Raw genomic sequence first — 21,848 nt, 5'->3', positions numbered from 1 at the left:
TGGAAAATCCCCATGGACAAAGGTGCCTGGCAGGTTACCATCCATGGGGTCACAAAGAGTCAAACACAACTGAGCGACTAAGCATATATATATATAATATCTACAAAATATAAAATTTTAAAGTAACTACTTTAACTCTCATATCAATGTAAAAATACATATGGGAGAAAGTTAATTATAGTGGATAAAAATCCATATTTCAAATAGTCCTCCTGCAAATTTCCATTTTCTAGTTAATCTTGTCAGATCTTATTCAGTTCAGTTCAGTCGCTCAGTCGTGTCCGACTCTCCGCGACCCCATGAATCACAGCACGCCAGGCCTCCCTGTTAGATCATCATTATTTTTATATCATTAGGTCCAGAATGAAGAGCTTGTACCAGAAGTCAGAAATGTCAGCTCTGTGCCTTTCTTTATTCTTTTCTTGTGCTTGCAATTTTAGTAAGAGCTTCAGTCTAGTTCTAGGCAGAAATCTTCTTTGTGATAATTAGTTAGCTCTCTGGAAATCCACTTTGCCAAGCAAATTACAGTAAGTCACCAGACAGAGAAAGTGAATGAAGGAGGGCGAGGGCCACTGTCAACCCCTCCTCAGGAAAGCACTCCCACCCCTGCCCCAGGGTACCTCACATCTCATGAGACAGATGATGGCTGACTGACTGTGGGGTCTAGTCTTAAAGCAAACTCCTTGTGTTTTGTAATATTTACTAAATACAGTAAAGGTAAAGCCTATTTTTTAAAATCTAATATTTTAGATTAAAAACAAAAATAGAATTGTTTTCCCACCTCACTGGCTCAAAAGTAAAAAAAAACCAAATATCTCCCCGATGACTACCAAATCATCTGAACTTTGAGCGCAAATCCAAGGCCCTCTCAACTGTGCTAATCTCCTTCCAGACTTGTCTCCCTCTCCTGCTATAAATCCATTGCTTTCTTGAAACTGAACTACTCACCACTCCCCAAACCCACTTTTGTGCTGTCCTCATGTGATTCGCACTGTTACCCCATCCCCCCTCCCAGAAAAGCAGAGTCCGGGAAGCCAGCCAGGAAGCTGTTGCAGTGATTCAGGTGTGTGATGATGGCAACAGGGAGAGGCTGGGGAGCATGGGAACCAGAGGACGACAGAAACAAAGGCAGTAGTGACAGATCCTACTGACTGATTCGATATAGGTTTCGAAGGAGAGCAGAGATCAGTCAAAGGGAACTCGCTGGGTTTTAGGCAGTGAATAGAATTCTTTCCCCATAACTGCTTATCCCACATCCTTGTAGTTGTTCGAGGTTCATATTTTTTTTTCTTTAGAATTATTTTATTAAATCATAAATGTACAACAGCTTCTTAACTCTACACATGCACTTAAATTTTTTTAAAGGAAAAACGTTATGTCTTATTACACTATGATCCTGGCTCATAGCTTTTCAAAACTTTGAGAAAAATCTTAAAAAAGGTTTCACGTGTCACCTGAAACTTACAAATTTAGCATTATACAAGAAGGAATGCTTCTACACTCTTACAAAGACCACTAGAAAGAAACAACAATTAAAAAGCTAAGAAACTGTCTCAAAGGCATTTTTTTGTTTACAATCCTTCCTCCACAGTAAGGTAATGTTATTAAATAATCCAATCCATTCACAAAATGGCTCTCTGCATCTGCTCTGGTGTTTTCTGCCATATCACTGCATATTTATGCATGACTGAGAAAAGATTTTCCTTAACATTGTCATTTCGATAACCTGAAGCTGTTCTGTTACCTCTGGGCTCTCATCCTCTCCTATTTATACAGTGAAGCCCATGGCAAATAGGAAGAAGCTCAGTGTCTGCTTCTCGCTCCATAACCCCCACTTCCTCCACTGCCTCCTGGACCATAGTTTCCTCCACCATATGGTCCACCCATGTTCCTGCTACCACCAAAATTTCCGCTCTTCATTGGACCATAGTTAGAAGGTTGTCGGTTATAACTTCCAAAATCATTGTAATTTCCACTCCCATAATTTCCTCCTCCATAGTTGTCATAACCACCTCCGTAGCCCCCACCCTGGTTGCCATATCGAGGTCCTCCACCACCATATCCTCCTCTTCCTCCTCCATAACCAGGGCTACCTCCAAAATTGCCACCTCCAGGTCCTCCTCCATACCCATTACTGCTGCTGCTAAGTCATTTCAGTCATGTCCGACTCTGTGCGACCACATAAACGGCAGCCCACCAGACTCCCCCATCCTTGGGATTCTCCAGGCAAGAACACTGGAGTGGGTTGCCATTTCCTTCTCCAATCCATGCACATTACAGCCATCCCCAAATCCACAGCCACTTCCATATCCATCAGATCCTCCTCTAAAGTTACTTCCTGGTCCTGGTCCAAAATTTCCACTGCCACCACGAGAATCTCCAAAACCAAAGTTGCCTACAATAAACACCCTGGTTAGTAACTAACATTTATACAAATAAATCCTAAGAAAAAAATTGAATTACAAGTTACCTCCTCTTCCACTTCTAGAACTTAGGACTTCTTGCATTTCTTGTCTAGACGAAGCCTTTCTTACTGCATTATGACCATTGATAGCATGGTATTTTTGCAACACAATCTTATCCACAGGATCATGGTCATCAAAAGTAACAAATCCAAAGCCTCTTTTCTTTCCAGACTGCCTGTCAGTAATTATCTCAATGGTATCAATTTTTCCATATTCCTCATAGTAATCTCTAAGATGATGTTCCTCAGTATCTTCCTTAATTCCACCAACAAATAGCTTCTTCACAGTTACATGAGCCCCTGGCTTTCCAGATTCCTCTCTTGCAAACAGCACGTTTTGGCTCAACCACTCTCCCATCAATTGAATGAGGTCTTGCAGCCATGGCAGCATCAACTTCAGCCATGGAAGAAAAAGTCACAAAACCAAATCCTCTTGATCTTTTGCTTGCAGGATCCCTCATTACCACACAACCTGTAAGTTTTCCCCATTGCTCGCAGTAGTTCCTCAAACTTTCTTCTGTAGTTTCAAAGCTCAAGCCACCGATAAAGAGTTTACAGAATTGTTCCTTTTCTTTCTTTTTTCTCTCCAAAGGAACAGTTTCTAAAGTTTTCTCCAGCGCGGACTCAGTCGCTTCAGCCCAATTTCCCGCAGCGGAGCGAGATGAGAGCGATCTCTGCGGACGAACATGAACCGGACTCGTCCTGGCGCTGTAGTGAGAACTGCCGCTGCTCGAGAAAAAACACCGCCGAAGCACCTCCACTCCAGACCCGGCGCTGCTGCTGCTCCGTATTTATCAAACTTCTGGAGTAGCTTCCTTACTTGTCCCTTAATGGTCATTTTTATCCTTTTGGAATTGATTCTCCACTCAGCATCCAGAATTATCCTATCAAAAAGTCAGTCATATCATACGCCTGCCTAAAACACCCCAGTAGCTTTTGACTCCTTAGAATAAAATCCAGACTCCTCATCATGGTCTTCAAGGTGCTCTACGAGCTGACCATTGCCTACATCTCGGTCTCATCTTCTACCACTCCTCCTCTTGATCTTTCTACTCTAACCAGCTGACCCCCGTGATGTTCCTCAAACATGCTAAACTCACACTTGAAGCCTTCTCATGTGGCTTTCATTTTCCTAGTGGAAGAAAATGCTTGATCAATGAACACAGATATCTGGTTTATCTGTAACTGTTCTCATTGTATGTCAACAAATTGGCTTTCTGATGTGTACATCCATCTTTGTGTCTGGTTGTGAGAATTTTCTCCCTGAGCCAAGACAGAATTTCTCAGCCCACAGAGCTAAGAGACAGCTTCATGAGACCCAGCCCCTCTGTCTGTCCCACTGAAGTTCTACTGGCCTGAATGGCCTTGCCTAGAACACAACTTAGTGACAACTGAAGCATCCAGCTGCCCTTCCTCAGCAGGCACTCTGCCTTTTTAATGCATACCTCTTCAAACTTGCCACGATGTGCAAATGTTTTCCCTTCAAGTGTTTTTTTAAAAAATAATAACACTAAAACTGATTACCAGGATGGTATTCAAAGTGGATGAACAAGTTGAGCCAGTGAGGCTCTTTTACACCTCTGGAAATTCAATCTTGTAGCTCTATGTAGGATGGATTGGGAGGGAGTAGGATGGGGAGTTAACTTATATGCAGAGTACATCATGAGGAACGCTGGGCTGGAAGAAGCACAAGCTGGAATCAAGATTGCTGGGAGAAATATCAGTAACCTCAGATATGCAGATGACACTACCCTTATGGCAGAAAGTGAAGAGGAACTCAAAAGCCTCTTGATGAAAGTGAAAGAGGAGAGTGCAAAGGTTGGCTTGAAGCTCAACATTCAGAAAACAAAGATCATGGCATCTGGTCCCATCACTTCATGGGAAATAGATGGTAAAACAGTGGAAACAGTGTCAGACTTTGTTTTTTTGGGCTCCAAAATCACTGCAGATGCTGATTGCAGCCATGAAATTAAAAGACGCTTGCTCCTTGGAAGGAAAGTTATGACCAACCTTGATAGTATATTAAAAAACAGAGACATTCCTTTGCCAACCAAGGTCCGTCTAGTCAAGGCAATGGTTTTTCCCGTGGTCATGTATGGATGTGAGAGTTGGACTGTGAAGAAAGCTGATCGCCGAAGAATCGATGCTTTTGAACTGTGGTGTTGGAGAAGACTCTTGAGAGTCCCTTATACTGCAAGGAGATCCAACCAGTCCATTCTAAAGGAGATCAATCCTGGATGTTCATTGGAGGGACTGATGATAAAGCTGAAACTGCAGTACTTTGGCCACCTCATGCGGCGAGTTGACTCACTGGAAAAGACTCTGATGCTGGGAAAGGTTGGGGGCGGGAGGAGAAGGGGACGACGGAGAATGAGATGGCTGGATGGCATCACCGACTCTGTGGACATGAGTTTGAGTGTACTCCGGGAGTTGGTGATGGACAGGGAGGCCTGGCGTGCTGTGATTCATGGGGTCGTGGAGAGTCGGACACGACTGAGCGACTGAACTGAACTGAACTGAGGATGGGGAGATGGCTGAGTGCTGGATATAAGTTCACTGCAACAGCCAAAGTCATGAAAACATGAACTGAGGCAGTAATTATGGAAGGGAAATGAAGGCATGCAAGGGACTGAAGACATTGTCTTTTAATTTTTTTCATTGTATCACTCCTTTGTGTAGACTTCAGAGGCTGCCTGCTGTTTATTACTTTATCAACTTCAAATTCTTGTGCAAGCGTTTATTATCTGATTCCATTCTGTCTGGCTGGTCTGATTTCTCAGGTGATAGTAAACCCACTGGAGGCAGGGACCACACTTAATATTTCTGTGTACCTACAGGGCTTACCACAGCAGAAATGAATAGTGAATACTTGCTGGTTAATTGAACCAGAGTCAAAATCTCCTCTACCCTTTGCACAGGCTCCCCAATCTTTTTTTCTCTATGATTTGTTTCCAGCTTTCCTTGATTTACTGAGAGGCACGTCAGCTCTAGGATTTTAAAATGTATACTAATGCTTTAACATATAAGATCCTATGTAAATTTTACTAACCATGGTGGTATTTATGTCTCCTAGAAGCTTATGATCTGGCACATGACCAAGAAGTATGTCAGAATATGTTAACTCCAAAATGTTTTTGGGGTGGAAAGGACCATAAAACCCCAGGAGGCAGTAATTTCTCAATAATTTGATAATCTGTATTCTTATTTTGAGATTAATCCTGAAAAGTAGTTACAATAAAGTTTATTATTTAGTGCTTGGGAAAATGGTCTCTTTTGATTTCTATGTCCATTTTTACCTATAACTATATGCTTTGGAAAGGCATTCACCAAACTGTTAACAGTGCTTGCCTGTGGGAAGAAAAATGGCATTGGAAGGGGAGCAAGTTGAACAAAACTTTCATCTTCTCATTCTGTATTTTTTAATATTTTTTACATGTTTGAGCATGTATTTTTGTATTGCTTTTATTATTTAAAATTACATATATTATTAAATTCACATCTTATGGAATTTTAGGTCAGTATCTCAAGGCCTCATGCCACACAGATAAAAAGAGGGTGAGGACTAAATAAATTGCCTAAAGAGAAAATTGATGCAGCAAATACATATCCAAGTAGATCTGCCTCTCAACACATCAATCAGATAATTAGGTCAGATTAAATCAGCCTCACTCTGTGAAAGGATATGATCTCATTCTTTGGGTCTCAAAGCTGCAGAATCTCATGTGCCTATCTGGATGTTCACTCTGTTCTTTGAGATGTCAGTGGACACAAGAACCAGAATATTTCCAAAATCTGGCTCTGAAAAAGGTCACATGTATGTTCTAGGGCAATGACCTGTTAGATATTACTACCAACTTTAAATCACTTTCAGAAGGTCCTGGAAATACAGCAGTATCTCCATGTCATTTACTGTAAGTGTATTAGATACAGAGGAATTGTTCTCAGGATTGACTACTGTTAAAGTTTGACAAACAGCATCATAATATATTCATTTTCTTAACTTATATGTTCCTGTTTTTGTAATACCTTAAATTAATCTGAAATTAAAAAGTAAAAAAAATTTGCTGCACATTTTTATTGTTAATAATAGGAGTAATATATGTAATAACATTTTAGAATATAGATTTACTTACATGAAAATCCCAATATTTCCCTTAGTAATAGACCTCCTTCTTTTCTTCCTAAAAAGTAATTTAAATTTAGCACATTCTTAATATCATGCATAGTAATTAGGTGAGAGCCAATATTTTCTTAACATCCCTGTAAGAAGACTGACTTTGGAATGAGGCCTAGTTTATGAGTTTGAAAACATTTTTGGAAAATGAGAACTATGCTTGGGTTCTCTGCTCAATTAATGTTCTCGGATTTCATGTTTTCAGTCTATTCAACAATATTTAATTGATAATTAACTTTTCTCAGAGACCTATATGCAAGTGAAGCTGGTTTACTTGACTATAGTACAAGTCTGGATATTTCAAAATCTTTCCAGAAGAGCTGATCTAGTGCTGGTGTCAACCTTTTTTCTTCTTTATTATTTCTGCTCTCACATGGGTACAACGCATCCCAATAATAGAGCGACCGAAAGGCATCTCTACTTATTGTCTTTGTTAAATGCTTATTGGCTGAGAAGACAACAGATGCTCTATACAGCTGAGTAACAGAAACTCAAATGGCTCACTGAAAACAAACGGTATTCATGGGAGAAATAGGTATGTTTTGTATATAGAGAAGAAGCTTGCTTCAGTAAGTCATTATCTAAGCTTCCTGTGGGTAGTGCATTTTATATACATCTTTTCCCAATGCACTAAAAACTATGTCTCAAGCTAATCATATGAACTTTTTGATTTGCCTTAGGGTGCCACAAAATTGGAGTGGCGAAATTTTGTTTCCATGACCAGACAATTCCACTCCAATGTACATAGCCAAATGAATCGAAAACAGGCCCTCAAATACTTCTACATGAATGTTCATAGCAGTACTGTTTACAATAATCAAAAGGTAGAAACAACCCCAAGTCCATCAAGGATAAGCACATGGTGGTGTAAACCTACTGTAGTAAATCCTTCATATATAAAAAGAAAGGATGTAAATACTATATTTGCACACCATAATGTGGGTAAAATTTTAAAAGATTATGTTAACTGAAAGAAGCCAGACATAAAATGTCACATATGATCCTATTTATGTGAAATAGCCAGGTGAAAGTGAAAGTCGCTCAGTCATGTCCAATCTTTTGCGACCCCATGGACTATACAGTTCATGGAATTCTTCAGACCAGAATATTGGAGTGGGTAGCCTTTCCCTTTTCCAGGGGATCTTCCCAACCCAGGAATCGTACCCAGGTCTCCTGTATTGCAGGCGGATTCTTTACCAGCTGAGCCACAAGGGAAGTCCAAGAATACTGGAGTGGGTAGCCTATCCTTTCTCCAGCAGATCTTCCCAATCCAGGAATTGAACCAGGGTCTCCTGCATTGCAGGTGGATTCTTTATCAACTGAGCCACCAGGGAAGCCCTCAATCAGAAACAGAAAGCTGACTGGTGATTACTGAGTGACGCTGGAGGGTAGGTGGGAATGGGGATAACTTAATGGGTATGAGGTTTTATTTTGGAACTGTCTTGGAACTAGAAAGAGGTGGTAGTGGCACAACATTGTAGATGTATTACATGTCACTGAAATGTTCATTTTGAAATGGTTAATTTTATGTTATGTGAATTCACCTAAATAGAAAAGAGCAGAAAAACAAACAAAAAAAACCCCTTTTTTTCCAAGGGTTTCTGATTAGAGGTTGTGAGAGGTAACTGAAGAATGTTGGTAGGTAATTTGGACATCAGGTTCCTTTGATTTAAAGTAGGAATTAGGAGTTTAAAGTTTGATGTGTCTTCCTAACACGTCATTCCTATTCCCATAGGTACTGCACCCAAGGAATACAAGACCCTTCCTCTTCTGAAAAGGCTGGTGCCAGAACTTTTGACCCTAGTCGGTAGTCAGTGGATGCTGTGGAAAGGGAAAGTCTGTCATTACAAATATGCTGCCTCTTCCTTGGAGTATCCTTCTTAGCATGTCCAGTGCCCTATTAACAATGTGGAGTGTTCAAGAATAACAATCATACTTGAACAGGAACAGTTACCGAAGTATTGCTCTGTTAGACATTGACCCCAAAAGATGGTCTTCCATTCAAAAATAGCATCTGTGCTCAAATGAGCTGTATTCTATATTTCTTCCTCGATGTCCATTATGTCTGCTACAACACAGAGAAATGTGAGGACGCCTGTAGTAAAGAAACCTTGTGAGCTCCTGACTTTCCCAAAGCATCTCGGTCACAGAACCCTTCTAAAGTGGAAAGCATAGTACTGAGTGTGGGAAATGCTGTTCTGTGTTAGTAGTCTGACTTTGATTTGTTTAGGATGATTGTTCAATTCTTGAAAAGCCATATTAAATAAAATCATAGATTATGCAGAAGACTGAAGTAGTGATATCGAAACAGCAGGACGCTATGATCCTTGCACAGTCCCCCATCCCCTCTACCTACCTTTTGTCTGTGGAAGAACTTTAGCCAAAGAATAAGTTTAATCAGAAAAGTGAGAAAATGCAGATACAAACAGAAAATAGTCAAAGGAGATCAATTAAAAATAATGTCACTAAGCATAATCAAGGACCTTTAGTTCCTTCTCAAGGACTGTAGATAATAATCTGAGCCATTATCCCGTGAGTCGGTCTTATAGATACTGAAACCCCCAGCAGGTCGAAGAAGTTAACATGATGCCCAGACTGTAGCCATGACATAAGCTGCCACAATTCTGAGAACTGGCTTCCAGAAAATGGGCACAAACTAACCCTGGAGCTGAAACCACAAACTGTACCTAAAACAATCAAGATGATGCTGGTCAGACCACTGATGACCAACTTCAAGATGACTGTCAGAACTGAACTGTGCTGATTCTGCATAGAGCCTCCTCCCTTGTCTGTAAAAGTTCTTGTCCCCTGATTGTCAATGGGAGGGGATGGGGGAGTCAGCCTTTGGATAGGCATCCGCCCTCCCACCCGCCCTCAACCTTGGTTGCCCGGCTTCCAAAATAAAGCAAACTTTCCTTTCCACAAACCTGGCCTCTTTAATGGCTTTTGAGTGGCAAGCTGCTGGACCTGGGTTTGGTAACAGCATGTTAGCTAGCAAGGGAAGACTAAATCTTCGTACTGGTCTGGTTTACCCCTGCCTGGCTCCACAGGTGATAACTTTTTCTCATGGGACTGACTCATCAAAATGTTGCATGGCTTTGCTGATTAAACACCTGAGAATCAGCTTGAAACTGCAGTTGTGTATAAAAATACTTATCAACCACCAACCTCTATCAAATGCAGTAATGGCTGCAAGCTATTGAAAATAAGAATTTCATTCAAGGCTGAGTGCAGGTGTGATAGAATCCAAAATTCGCAATTAAAAGTAGAAAAAGATTTGGCTCTACTTCCCTCCCAACTGACTTTGCTCCTTCTTCATCCCTTTAAGATTGTCAAAGCAGTTTAAAGTCTTGATAGAACAGGTTAGACAACTTCATGGAAATTAATTAGCATTGGTAACAGTGGCAGGTGCTGTTAGGCCAGTAGCTTCTTGAAACAAAATGCTTGCACTTAGTCATTAAAATGTTTTACTAAGTGTCAGTATTGATTTATGTTTTTGGCTGCAGATTAAAGGTTCTTTCTAAATTTCAGTTTGGAAGAGATCTGTTGACTGAGCAAGTTCTCCTCCCTGGTGTACTGTGATTTTCCACACTGTCAGGTAAACAAAAATTTTCTCAATACATGTAATCACTAATGAAATGATGATTATTATATTTGGTGGTTCCAAGTCCTTCCGTCAATCTGGTGTGTATTATCTGATGGGCTCCTGAGGGGCTCAAAAGTGGGCAAATAGCAGTAACGACTGGTTTGGCACAGAACAAGGCGTGTTTTCTGGGTTCTCAGCCAGGTGTCAGAGAGGAAAGTTTAGAGGTAATAATGAGACCATTTTTAGGAAGACTGTCTTCCATCTATCTTAGAAATTATAAGGAATTAAGATATCTCTGAGGAAGAAACTTAAAACATATTTTTTCCCATTAATTCATTTCATCCACTCTCTTAAAAATAATCTCCTTTGTACAATTATTTTGCATGTAATTTTGCCAACCTATCACTGCCTAAGGAACAAAATAAAAAATAAACTCAAAAGAATGAAACCCAGCAAAATATTGGTTGATATTTACATTAGCAAATTAGGGTTAGAGTGAAAAGATTCCTGCAAAAAATAAGACCTGTGAGTTTGGGGCTACCTAAAAAAGACTTTTCCTACTTTTCTTTCCTGGAAAACTCTTACTTGTTCTTTGAAATCAAACAAATGTTACTAGCTTTATCAAACCATCCCTAACCTCCAGGTAGATACAGCCCTCTATAATTCTGGATTTATGTCTTTACTGTTGCACTAAAACCATTTTAATTATTTGTTAACATACTTCCTCCCTTACTAGCCTAGGATGCCCACAGAGGGTAGGAACTATAACTCATTTAACACAAATTTATTGAGTGATACTATGTGCCAGCAGGCTCAGATGGTAAATAATCTGCCTTCTATGTAGGAGACCTGGGTTTGAGCTCTGGTTGGGAAGATCCCCTGGAGAAGAGAATGACTGCCCACTCCAGTATGCTTTCCTGGAGAATTCCATGGACAGAGGAGCTGGTGGGGGCTACAGTCCCCACAAAGAGTTGGATTCAACTGAGCAACTGACACTTTAAGACCATAGTATTCATCTTTTCATTTCCAGCACTTAGGGTGTTCTGGCCCATTACTGACTACTCAATAATGAGGTGCTGAATAATTGAATAGCTGAGTTAACTAAGGATAAATGAATGAATTGATTCTATTGGGTAATGTAGAAAAGGTACCAGTTTTGTTTTAATTAAGTTTCCCAATTTACAGGCAGAATCAGTACAGAGAGAGGTTAACTTCCTAAGGAGAGCAGGAACTGTCATTCTGCTACAGACCCAGTGGTTCAATTTCTGGTGGGCCTTTAATGTTTAAAGAGACCAGAGCTATAAGGTGGTATAACTGGGAGATGGCAGTCCTAGCCTGGTCTCTTCTATGTGCTGAAGCTCCACCCTGTTCTGAAATAAAGATGGCTGGCTAAATCAGGAAAATTTCCAGGGCTCCCATGCTAATAACTAGAAAGGATGGGGTGAAGAGAAAATGGACCAAAGACTAAAAAATAATACAAATGAGATATTTAAAAGACTGTAGGGTTTTCCCATTACTGTGATATGCTTTTTGAAGAATCCCTAAGTCCTGTTGTTTTTTTCTCTTATAGTATTTCCCTCTGATATTCTCTGTTCGTAAATAGTGTACTAGATTCCAGCAATCATTTGTTGAAAATCATTTTGGACAGCAGGGAGTATGTTTCCAAGGAAAGCCTGAGCCATCCTCAGCCCTGAACTCACTCATCAGCAGTTTGCCCAGGCAGGCAGATAGTCTCCCGGGCTGGTTCAGACAGGTTGCGATACCTTGGAGTTTCACACTTGAGGTGAAGGCTTGGTGAATGGAGGCTGATCTAGTCCCAAGAGCAAGTGTGATTTCTGTGGTCAGTTTTGGCATGAAGGAAGAGAAACAAGAAAGGAAATTATTAGTCTTGAGTTCCTGGTCAATTTCCTTGCCTATTTTCTGCCTGGTTCTTCCAATCCCTTACCAGTCTCCTTAGGCTAACTTATGGTCGGCAAATGACATGCTTTGTATTTTAACCTTAAGAGAATATAGAGACCATCAGACATTTACATTTTCTCCTTTCCATATTATGCAAGTCCTCACCCTATCATTCTCCACTTTCCTTGTCTTAGAGGAAGAGGATGTGTTCATTTGCTGTAGAACAAATTATCCCCAAATTTAATAGTTTAAAAGAATGTTTATTTTCTCACAGTTCCCACGAATCGGGAATTTTGAAGTAGCTTAACTGGGAGAGCCTGGCTCAGGGTCTTTTACGAAGTTGCAGGCAAAATGTCAGCTTGGGCTTTACTCATGTGAAAGCTTGACTGGGGCTAGAAGACCAGTTTCCAAGATGGATCATTCACCTTGCCCTTGGCAGAAGGCCGGAATCCCTTACCACATGGGCCTCTACACTGAAATGCTTTCATCTTCTCATGAAATAGCAGCTGACATTCCCCAGATTGAGTAATCCAAAGAACAAGCATGGGAGTCACATCGCCTCTTACGGTTTACTCTCCAAGTTTCACGTCATCACTGTTAGAGGTGATACACCAAGTCCCACCTACACTCAAGGGAAGGCTGATTAGCCTCCATTTTTTGAAGGAAGGGGAATCAAAGAATTTATGAGCATCTTTTAGAACTTCCACAGAGAGATTCCCCCTTCCTTTTCAGGGCTAATTCCTTCACCCATGAACTTGATTCCATACTTTCCCACCTGCATTTCACTAACTGATCGTGTTCTTTCTTTTCTTAAAACGTTTTTTGGGTTTTTTTTTGTTTGTTTTTTATTTTGGCTGTGATGGGTCTTAGTTGCGGCATTCAGGATCTAGTTTCCCAACTAGGAACTTGAACCTGGGCCCTCATGCATTGAAAGCACTGAATCACCAGGGAAGTCCCTCGACTATGTTCTTTATTAACTTCTTAATAGTAGGTCCTGTTTATTGAGCATTTACTATGTCTAGGCTGAAGTGTCAAACACTTCATTAAGTGAATAATCTCACTTAATGTAATATATACAACTCCATGAAGAAGGAGAATGATTACCCTGCTTTTACAAACAAGTAGACCAGGGTTCAGAAGGTTTAACTGAGATGTCCAGTGTCAGATCACTCGTAGGTAGGAAAGTGACTACTTAAACCCAGCTCTGACTGACTGTTTAGTTGTGCTTTTCTCCACTAATCTGCTTTATACTGCTCCACGTGGACTTTTGATCTCTGCCTCTCCATCAGCTGCTTCTTAGTTCTCAAAGAGGCTCAATTCTTCCTCCTATAAAAATTACCTTCCTTTGTGTCCTGCCTCATTGAAGCTTTATCATATATTCCCATTTGTAAAGTAGTGGTCAGCAAACACTTCCTCACTCCCATTTTCTCCAACTCACAACTATCCAGGCCTGCACTTATTTAGTAACATGGAGTAATCAATGACGTCCTAATTTCCAAATCCAGTGCTTCCTCTTCAGCCTGCATTTTGCTTTATTTCATCAGTTTGAAGATGCACGATTTTTAATATTCCTGAAATCAAGATGTCTTAAAGGCAATGGCACTTAATATGTGATAGAATAAATTTCCTTGCTCCTCTTTAATTTCATTGCCTTATCCTGGAATCTCCCTACTCTCAAGTCAGACGTCCCTGTGAACAAGCTCTCCTCTTTCTCTTCCAATAGCTCTACTTTATCGTTGTCAGTGCCTCTCCCTCAGACACCCCTCCGATAGTGGTGTAGATAATTTGGTGGTATAGGACCCCAAAATATCTTTGGCATGTTTTGAACTGAAAACAATCAAGGTCCAGTGGATTCATGAAGAACCTTTGAGAGGCTCCCTAACTTCCTAAAGAATGTAGACAGAGGAAATTCTTCCAGGAAAGGAACTGTCCTCACAGATAACTATAGTGTGAAGTAGGTGAACCATATTATGGACTAGGTGTGTAGACAGGGAGGAACCTGGCAAACTCTGCTTGTTAAAGTCTCTGTGTCCCATTGTCCCTGCGTGGCCCAGCAAACATTTGTTTACCAGACACTTACTTCTCCATCTTCAAGTGAACTGCCTTCCTCTCCTTTGAGGTCAGAAACCACAACCCCAACATCCTCTTTTGTCTTTAGCTAAAGGTGGTATTTACTGTGAGGGTTTCGGTCATTTAAGAAAGTCATTCCGTTTTCCTGAGTTCTCCCGTGTATGCTGCTGCTGCTAAGTTGCTTCAGTCGTGTCCGACCTCTGTGTGACCCCATAGACAGTAGCCCACTAGGCTCCTCTGTCCCTGGGATTCTCCAGGTAATAACACTGAAGTGGGTTGCCATTTCCTTCTCCTCTCCTGTGTATACATGTTAGTAAACTTCTGTTTGATTTTCTCCTTAATCTGTCTCATGTCAATTTAATTCTTAAACCAACCAGAGGAACCTAGAAGGATGGAAGAAAATTTCTTCCTCCCAGACAGAGGTGACTCATCATTTTTACATTAGGCTTTATTGGGTAATCTATTACAAATTATCTCGGCCACCGCCCTGACCTTGGGCACTACTGTGGGCAGGAATCCCTTAGAAGAAATGGAGTAGCCATCATGGTCAACAAAAGAGTCCGAAATCCAGTCTTTGGATGCAATCTCAAAAACGATAGAATGATCTCTGTTCATTTCCAAGGCAAACCATTCAATATTACAGTAATCCAAGTCTATGCCCCAACCAGTAATGCTGAAGAAGCCGGAGTTGAATGGTTCTATGAAGACCTACAAGACCTTTTAGAACTAACACCCCAAAATGATGTCCTTTTCATTATAGGGGACTGGAATACAAAAGTAGGAAGTCAAGAAACACCTGGAGTAACAGGCAAATTTGGCCTTGGAGCATGGAATGAAGCAGGGCAAAGGCTAATAGAGTTTTGCCAAGAGAATGCACTGGTCATAGCAAACACCCTCTTCCAACAACACAAGAGAAGACTCTACACATGGACATCACCAGATGGTTAACACCGAAATCAGATTGATTATATTCTTTGCAGCCAAAGATGGAGAAGCTCTATACAGTTAGCAAAAACAAGACCAGGAGCTGACTGTGGCTCAGATCATGAACTCCTTATTGCCAGATTCAGACTTAAATAGAAGAAAGTAGGGAAAACCACTAGATCATTCAGATATGACCTAAATCAAATCCCTTATGATTATATAGTGGAAGTAAGAAATAGATTTAAAGGACTAGACCTGATATATAGAGTGCTTGATGAACTCTGGACGAAGGTTCGTGACATTGTACAGGATACAGGGACCAAGACCATCCCCATGGAAAAGAAATGCAAAAAAGCAAAATGGCTGTCTGAGGAGGCCTTACAAATAGCTGTGAAAAGAAGAGAAGCGAAAAGCAAAGGAGAAAAGGAAAGATATAAGCATCTGAATGCAGAGTTCCAAAGAACAGCAAGGAGAGATAAGAAAGCCTTCCTCAGCGATCAATGCAAAGAAATAGAGGAAAACAACAGAATAGGAAAAACAAGAGACCTTTTCAAGAAAATTAAAGATATCAAGGGAACATTTCATGCAAAGATGGGCTCGATAAAGGACAGAAATGGTATGGACCTAACAGAAGCAGAAGATATTAAGAAGAGGTGGCAAGAATACACAGAAGAACTGTACAAAAAAGATCTTCACGATGAAGATAATCACGATGGTGTGATCACTCACCCGGAGCCAAACATCTTGGAATGTGAAGTCAAGTGGGCCTTAGAGAGCATCACTATGAACAAAGCTAGTGGTGGTGATGGAATTCCAGTTGAGCTATTTCAAATCTTGAAAGATGATGCTGTGAAAGTGCTGCACTCAATATGCCAGCAAATTTGGAAAACTCAGCAGTGGCCACAGGACTGGAAAAGGTCAGTCTTCATTCCAATCCCAAAGAAAGGCAATGCCAAAGAATGCTCAAACTACCGCACAATTGCACTAATTTCACACGCTAGTAAAGTCATGCTCAAAATTCTCCAAGTCAGGCTTCAGCAATATGTGAACTGTGAACTTCCAGATGTTCAAGCTGGTTTTAGAAAAGGCAGAGGCACCAGAGATCAAATTGCCAACATCCGCTGGATCATGGAAAAAGCAAGAGAGTTCCAGAAAAACATCTATTTCTGCTTCATTGACTATGCCAAAGCCTTTGACTGTGTGGATCACAATAAACTGTGGAACATTCTGAAAGAGATGGGAATCCCAGACCACCTGACCTGCCTCTTGAGAAACCTGTATGCAGGTCAGGAAGCAACAGTTAGAACTGGGCATGGAACAACAGACTGGTTCCAAATAGGAAAAGGAGTACGTCAAGGCTGTATATTGTCACCGTGCTTATTTAACTTCTATGCAGAGTACATCATGAGGAATGCTGGGATGGAAGAAGCACAAGCTGGAATCAAGATTGCTGGAAGAAATATCAATAACTTCAGATATGCAGATGACACCACCCTTATGGCAGAAAGTGAAGAGGAACTCAAAAGCCTCTTGATGAAAGTGAAAGAGGAGAGTGAAAAGGTTGGCTTGAAGCTCAACATTCAGAAAACAAAGATCATGGCATCTGGTCCCATCACTTCATGGGAAATAGATGGGGAAACAGTGGAAACAGTGTCAGACTTTATTTTTTTGGGCTCCAAAATCATTGCAGATGCTGACTGCAGCCAGGAAATTGAAAGATGCTTACTCCTTGGAAGGAAAGTTATAACCAACCTAGACAGCATATTAAAAAGCAGAGACATTACTTTGCCAACCAAGGTCTGTCTAGTCAAGGCTATGGTTTTTCCCGTGTTCATGTATGGATGTGAGACTTGGACTGTGAAGAAAGTTGATCACCGAAGAATCGATGCTTTTGAACTGTGGTATTGGAGAAGACTCTTGAGAGTCCCTTGGACTGCAAGGAGATCCAACCAGTCCATTCTAAAGGAGATCAGTCCTGGGTGTTCATTGGAAGGACTGATGCTAAAGCTGAAACTCCAATACTTTGGCCACTTCATGCGAAGAGCTAACTCATTGGAAAAGACTCTGATGCTGGGAGGGATTGGCGGTGGGAGGAGAAAGGGGACGACAGAGAATGAGATGGCTGGATGGCATCACCAACTCGATGGACATGAGTTTGAGTGAGCTCCGGGAGTTGGTGATGGACAGGGAGGCCTGGCGTGCTGTGATTCATGGGGTCGCAAAGAGTCGGACACGACTGAGCGACTGAACTGAACTGATTACAAATTCTTCCATACCACACCTATGGTAATAACCCCACATTTCAGCTTCATGCGCTTCCTAGGTGGCTCAGTGGTAAAGAATCTGCCTACCAATGCAGGAGACACAGGAGATGTGGGTTCATTTCCTGGATTAGGAAGATCCCTTGGAGTAGGAAATGGCAAACTGCTCCAGTATTCTTGCCTGGAAAATTCCATGGACAGAGGAGCCTGGTGGGTTGCAGTCCATGGGGTCACAAAGAGTCGGACACAACTGAGCAACTAAGCATGCATGCTCACGTGCAATTTCTGCTTCTGCCTCCATATTTCCTTTTAGTTAATTACTTACACTTGTATGTCAGGCAAGAACACTGGAGTGGGTTGCCATTTCCTCCTCCAGGGTATGTCCTTTACAAGTACAACAAACTTGGCAAACATTAACCACTTTCCAGAGTAACTTTCCTGCTTTTATTCCCTATATTGCTTGTTTTATATTCTCTTACTTTTGAATTTTGCTCTACCAAGAAATTGGGCAACCAAAGATTATTTATTCATCAACTCAACTAGTCCAAGTTCTCAAAGCCAGTTTAGGCTCTCAATATTATGATTTACATTGATGGTAGAGAATAATACAGTCACTGCTGGTATCAAAAAGATTTTCAGATAGATGATATTATAAAATTGATATAGTCAATGGAAGTGGAGTAACTAATTCTAAGTAGTCTTCAGCATCTTCTGAAATTCTTTAACAGCAAATATTTTTAAAAGGTGTAAGAATTATAACTCAATGTAGTTGGACATACAAATTTCTTATACTTTATTAAATGATTATAGGACTTCCCTGGTGGCACAGTGGATAAGAATTCACCTGCCAATGCAGAGGACACAGATTCAATCCCTGGTCTGGGAAGATTCCACATGCCACAGAGCAGCTAATCCCATGTGCCACACTTATTGAGCTTGTACTCTAGAACCCGAGAGCTGCAACTACTGAGCTTGTGTGCTGCAGCAACTGAAGCCAGGGTACCCTGGAGCCTGTGGTCTGCAACAAGAGAAGCCACCAGAAGAAGAAGCCAGTGCACTGCAGCTAGAGATTAGACCTCGCTCGCTGCAACTAGAGAAAGCCCCCCCCCCCCACAGCAATGAAGACCTGGTTCAAATAAAAATAAATTATTTTAGAAATTATTACTAATGTAAGCTTATCTAAGGAACAAGACTAGTAAAAGATATAAAGAGTCCAGATTAATAAGGATTTCGATAAATAAATCCATGTCTTGCAAAAGCTAGAATATTAGCTAGCATTATTTTTTTACCCTCTTAAAAACAGAAAATATTATTGCTTTCAAAATCAAAATTGTCAAACCAGTTGATTCAAAGTGTATGGAATTAAACCTTTTACTTTTCCTGAATTCTCTTCTATTAATATTAAAGAGTATTAGCTTCTCTAAGTCACAGTCAAAGCTCGTTTACTTTTAAAGGGCAATTTATAAATTCTCTTTGGAGGTGGGCAAAGATACACCAATCTATTTGTTTAGAAGCTATTTATGCCTTAGATTTGTCAGCGTTCTCCAGAGAAACAGAAACAATAGGATGTGGACATGAACTGACAGATTTATTATAAGGAATTGGCACTTGCAACTTTCCACAGTTGTGGAGGTTGCAGGTGCAAACCTCCGGCATGGGACAGCACGTGGAGACCCAAGAGAGTTGCTGGTGCAGATGAAGTCTGAAGACAGTTTGCTGGCAAACTCCCTTGTGCACAGGGAGGTCAGTCTTTTGGTCTATTATGGTCTTCAACTGATTGAATGGGTCCACCCATGTTATGGTGGGCAATCCAGACTTAATTTTTTTATTTGGAGTGTAGTTGTTCCACAATGCTGTGCACAGCAAAGTGGATCAGCCACATGTATACATATATCCAGTCTCCCTTGGATCTCCTTCCCATTTAGGTCACGACAGAGTGTTGAGTAGAGTTCCCTGTGCTATACAGTTGATTCTCATTAGTTATCTGTTTCATACATAATAGCATATATATGCCAATTCCAACCTCTCAGTCCATCCTACCCCTCTTTTGGTCTTGGTAGCCGTACAGTTGTTTTCTACAAATCCAGACTTAAATATTAATCTCATTCCAAAACACCCTCCAAGTCAACACAAAATTGACGTTGACATACCCATACAATGAAAAAAATCTTACCAGACTTTCAGGAAAGCTAGATAATTATAGTGGGATCTAGAGCTGAATTTCTACTTTCAGTTCAGTTCAGTCGCTCAGTCGTGTCCGACTCTCTGCGACCCCATGAATCACAGCACGCCAGGCCTCCCTGTCCATCACCAACTCCCGGAGTACACTCAAACTCATGTCCACAGAGTCGGTGATGCCATCCAGCCATCTCATTCTCTGTCGTCCCCTTCTCCTCCCGCCCCCAACCTTTCCCAGCATCAGAGTCTTTTCCAGTGAGTCAACTCGTCGCATGAGGTGGCCAAAGTATTGCAGCTTCAGCTTTAGCATCAGTCCCTCCAATGAACATCCAGGATTGATCTCCTTTAGAATGGACTGGTTGGATCTCCTTGCAGTATAAGGGACTCTCAAGAGTCTTCTCCAACACCACAGTTCAAAAGCATCAATTCTTCGGTGATCAGCCTTCTTCACAGTCCAACTCTCACATCCATACATGACCACGGGAAAAACCATTGCCTTGACTAGACGGACCTTGGTTGGCAAAGTAATGTCTCTGCTTTTTAATATACTATCAAGGTTGGTCATAACTTTCCTTCCAAGGAGCAAGCGTCTTTTAATTTCATGGCTGCAATCAGCATCTGCAGTGATTTTGGAGCCCAAAAAAACAAAGTCTGACACTGTCTCCACTGTTTTTCCATCTATTTCCCATGAAGTGATGGGACCAGATGCCATGATCTTTGTTTTCTGAATGTTGCTGTATACAGTTAGCGAAAACAAGACCAGGAGCTGACTGTGGCTCAGATCTTGAACTCCTTATTGCGAAGTTCAGACTTAAATTGAAGAAAGTAGGGAAAACCACTAGACCATTCAGATATGACCTCAATCAAATCCCTTATGATTATACAGTGGAAGTGAGAAATAGATTTAAGGGACTAGATCTGATTGATAGAGTGCCTGATGAACTCTGGACGGAGGTTCGTGACATTGTACAGGAGACAGGGACAAGACCATCCCCATGGAAAAGAAATGCAAAAGAGCTAAATGGCTGTCTGAGGAGGCCTTACAAATAGCTGTGAAAAGAAGAGAGGCGAAAAGCAAAGGAGAAAAGGAAAGATATAAGCATCTGAATGCAGAGTTCCAAAGAATAGCAAGGAGAGATAAGAAAGATTTCCTCAGTGATCAATGCAAAGAATTTCTACTTTATGACACGCTATTTTCCCATACTTGTTCATTCCATTTGTAAGTTGAGATAGGGGTTCAGCTTTCAAGTTTATTTAACACCTTGTTGTTGGGTCACAAAGCTTTCCCTCATGTCTTGATGTTGCTCATTGTATTTATATATTATTCTATGGAACTTCCCTATTTCTTTCACTAGAGAATGGAGGAAGAGTCTTGTACTTAGAACTCTTTCAATTTCTTGGGATGTCATGAAGCTAAAAGATAAGCCAGAAGCAATCATTGTTATTCCATCTGCATTCCCAAAACACATGATTAGACACATTTACACAATTGCCATACAACTAGTTCATTAAGTAATAAAAAAAAGTTTCAATTTTTTTCTGTGCCAACATTTCCTTCCCATTTGATAGTAGATGTGTCTGTTTGAGTTAGATATAACCTATGGTGTTGACAAATAACAAATTCCTGTGGCGAGTTAATCTCTGCTGCTGCTGCTGCTGCTAAGTCACTTCAGTCGTGTCCGACTCTGTGCGACCCCATAGACGGAAGCCCACAGGGCTGTCCCGTCCCTGGGATTCTCCAGGCAAGAACACTGGAGTGGGTTGCCATTTCCTTCTCCAATGTGTGAAAGTGAAAAGTGAAAGTGAAGTCGCTCAGTCGTGTCTGACCCTTAGTGACCCCATGGACTAGAGCCAACCAGGCTCCTCCATCCATGGGATTTTCTAGGCAATAGTACTGGAGTGGCTTGCCACTGCCTTCTCCGGAGTTAATCTCTAGTAATTAGCAAATCCAAAAAAAAAGCTGCCTGACGGGACTTCTGGGATGCTGGTGTGAGGACCCAAATAAATCTGAAAAAGAACACAACTGAGAGATTCATGTCTTCTTATTTCAGAACTTACTACAAAGCAGCAAGACAGTGTGGTCCTGGCATAAAGAAAGACACACAGATCAATAAACTGAGAGTCTAGAAACAAACCCTTATATTTATAGTCAACTGATTTTCAGCAAAGGTAATTCAGTGGGGGAAAGAACAGGCTTTTCAACAAATGGTGCTGGGAAAACTAGGCATTGACAGGCAAAAGAGTGAAGTTGAACCCTTCTCATATCATATTAAAAAATTACCTCAAAATAGT

At 41.0% G+C, this 21,848-nt stretch overlaps 1 pseudogene across 1 annotated transcript; it reads right to left on the bottom strand.

Moving 5' to 3' along the window:
• Positions 1-2,028: 2,028 nt before the first annotated feature.
• Positions 2,029-3,466, bottom strand: LOC129551948 (heterogeneous nuclear ribonucleoproteins A2/B1-like; annotated as a pseudogene). The gene is made up of 3 exons (XR_016036174.1): positions 3,456-3,466; positions 2,471-3,244; positions 2,029-2,395 (listed from the first exon to the last, which is right to left on the bottom strand). The product of XR_016036174.1 is annotated as a heterogeneous nuclear ribonucleoproteins A2/B1-like (transcript).
• Between the last annotated feature and the right edge of the window lie 18,382 nt (positions 3,467-21,848).

This window comes from Moschus berezovskii, chromosome 3, assembly GCF_049115385.1.
Source record: "Moschus berezovskii isolate FMDL1 chromosome 3, NW_MosBer_1.0, whole genome shotgun sequence".
Lineage (NCBI taxonomy): Eukaryota > Metazoa > Chordata > Mammalia > Artiodactyla > Moschidae > Moschus > Moschus berezovskii.
This window is presented reverse-complemented; position numbering and strand designations above follow the sequence as displayed.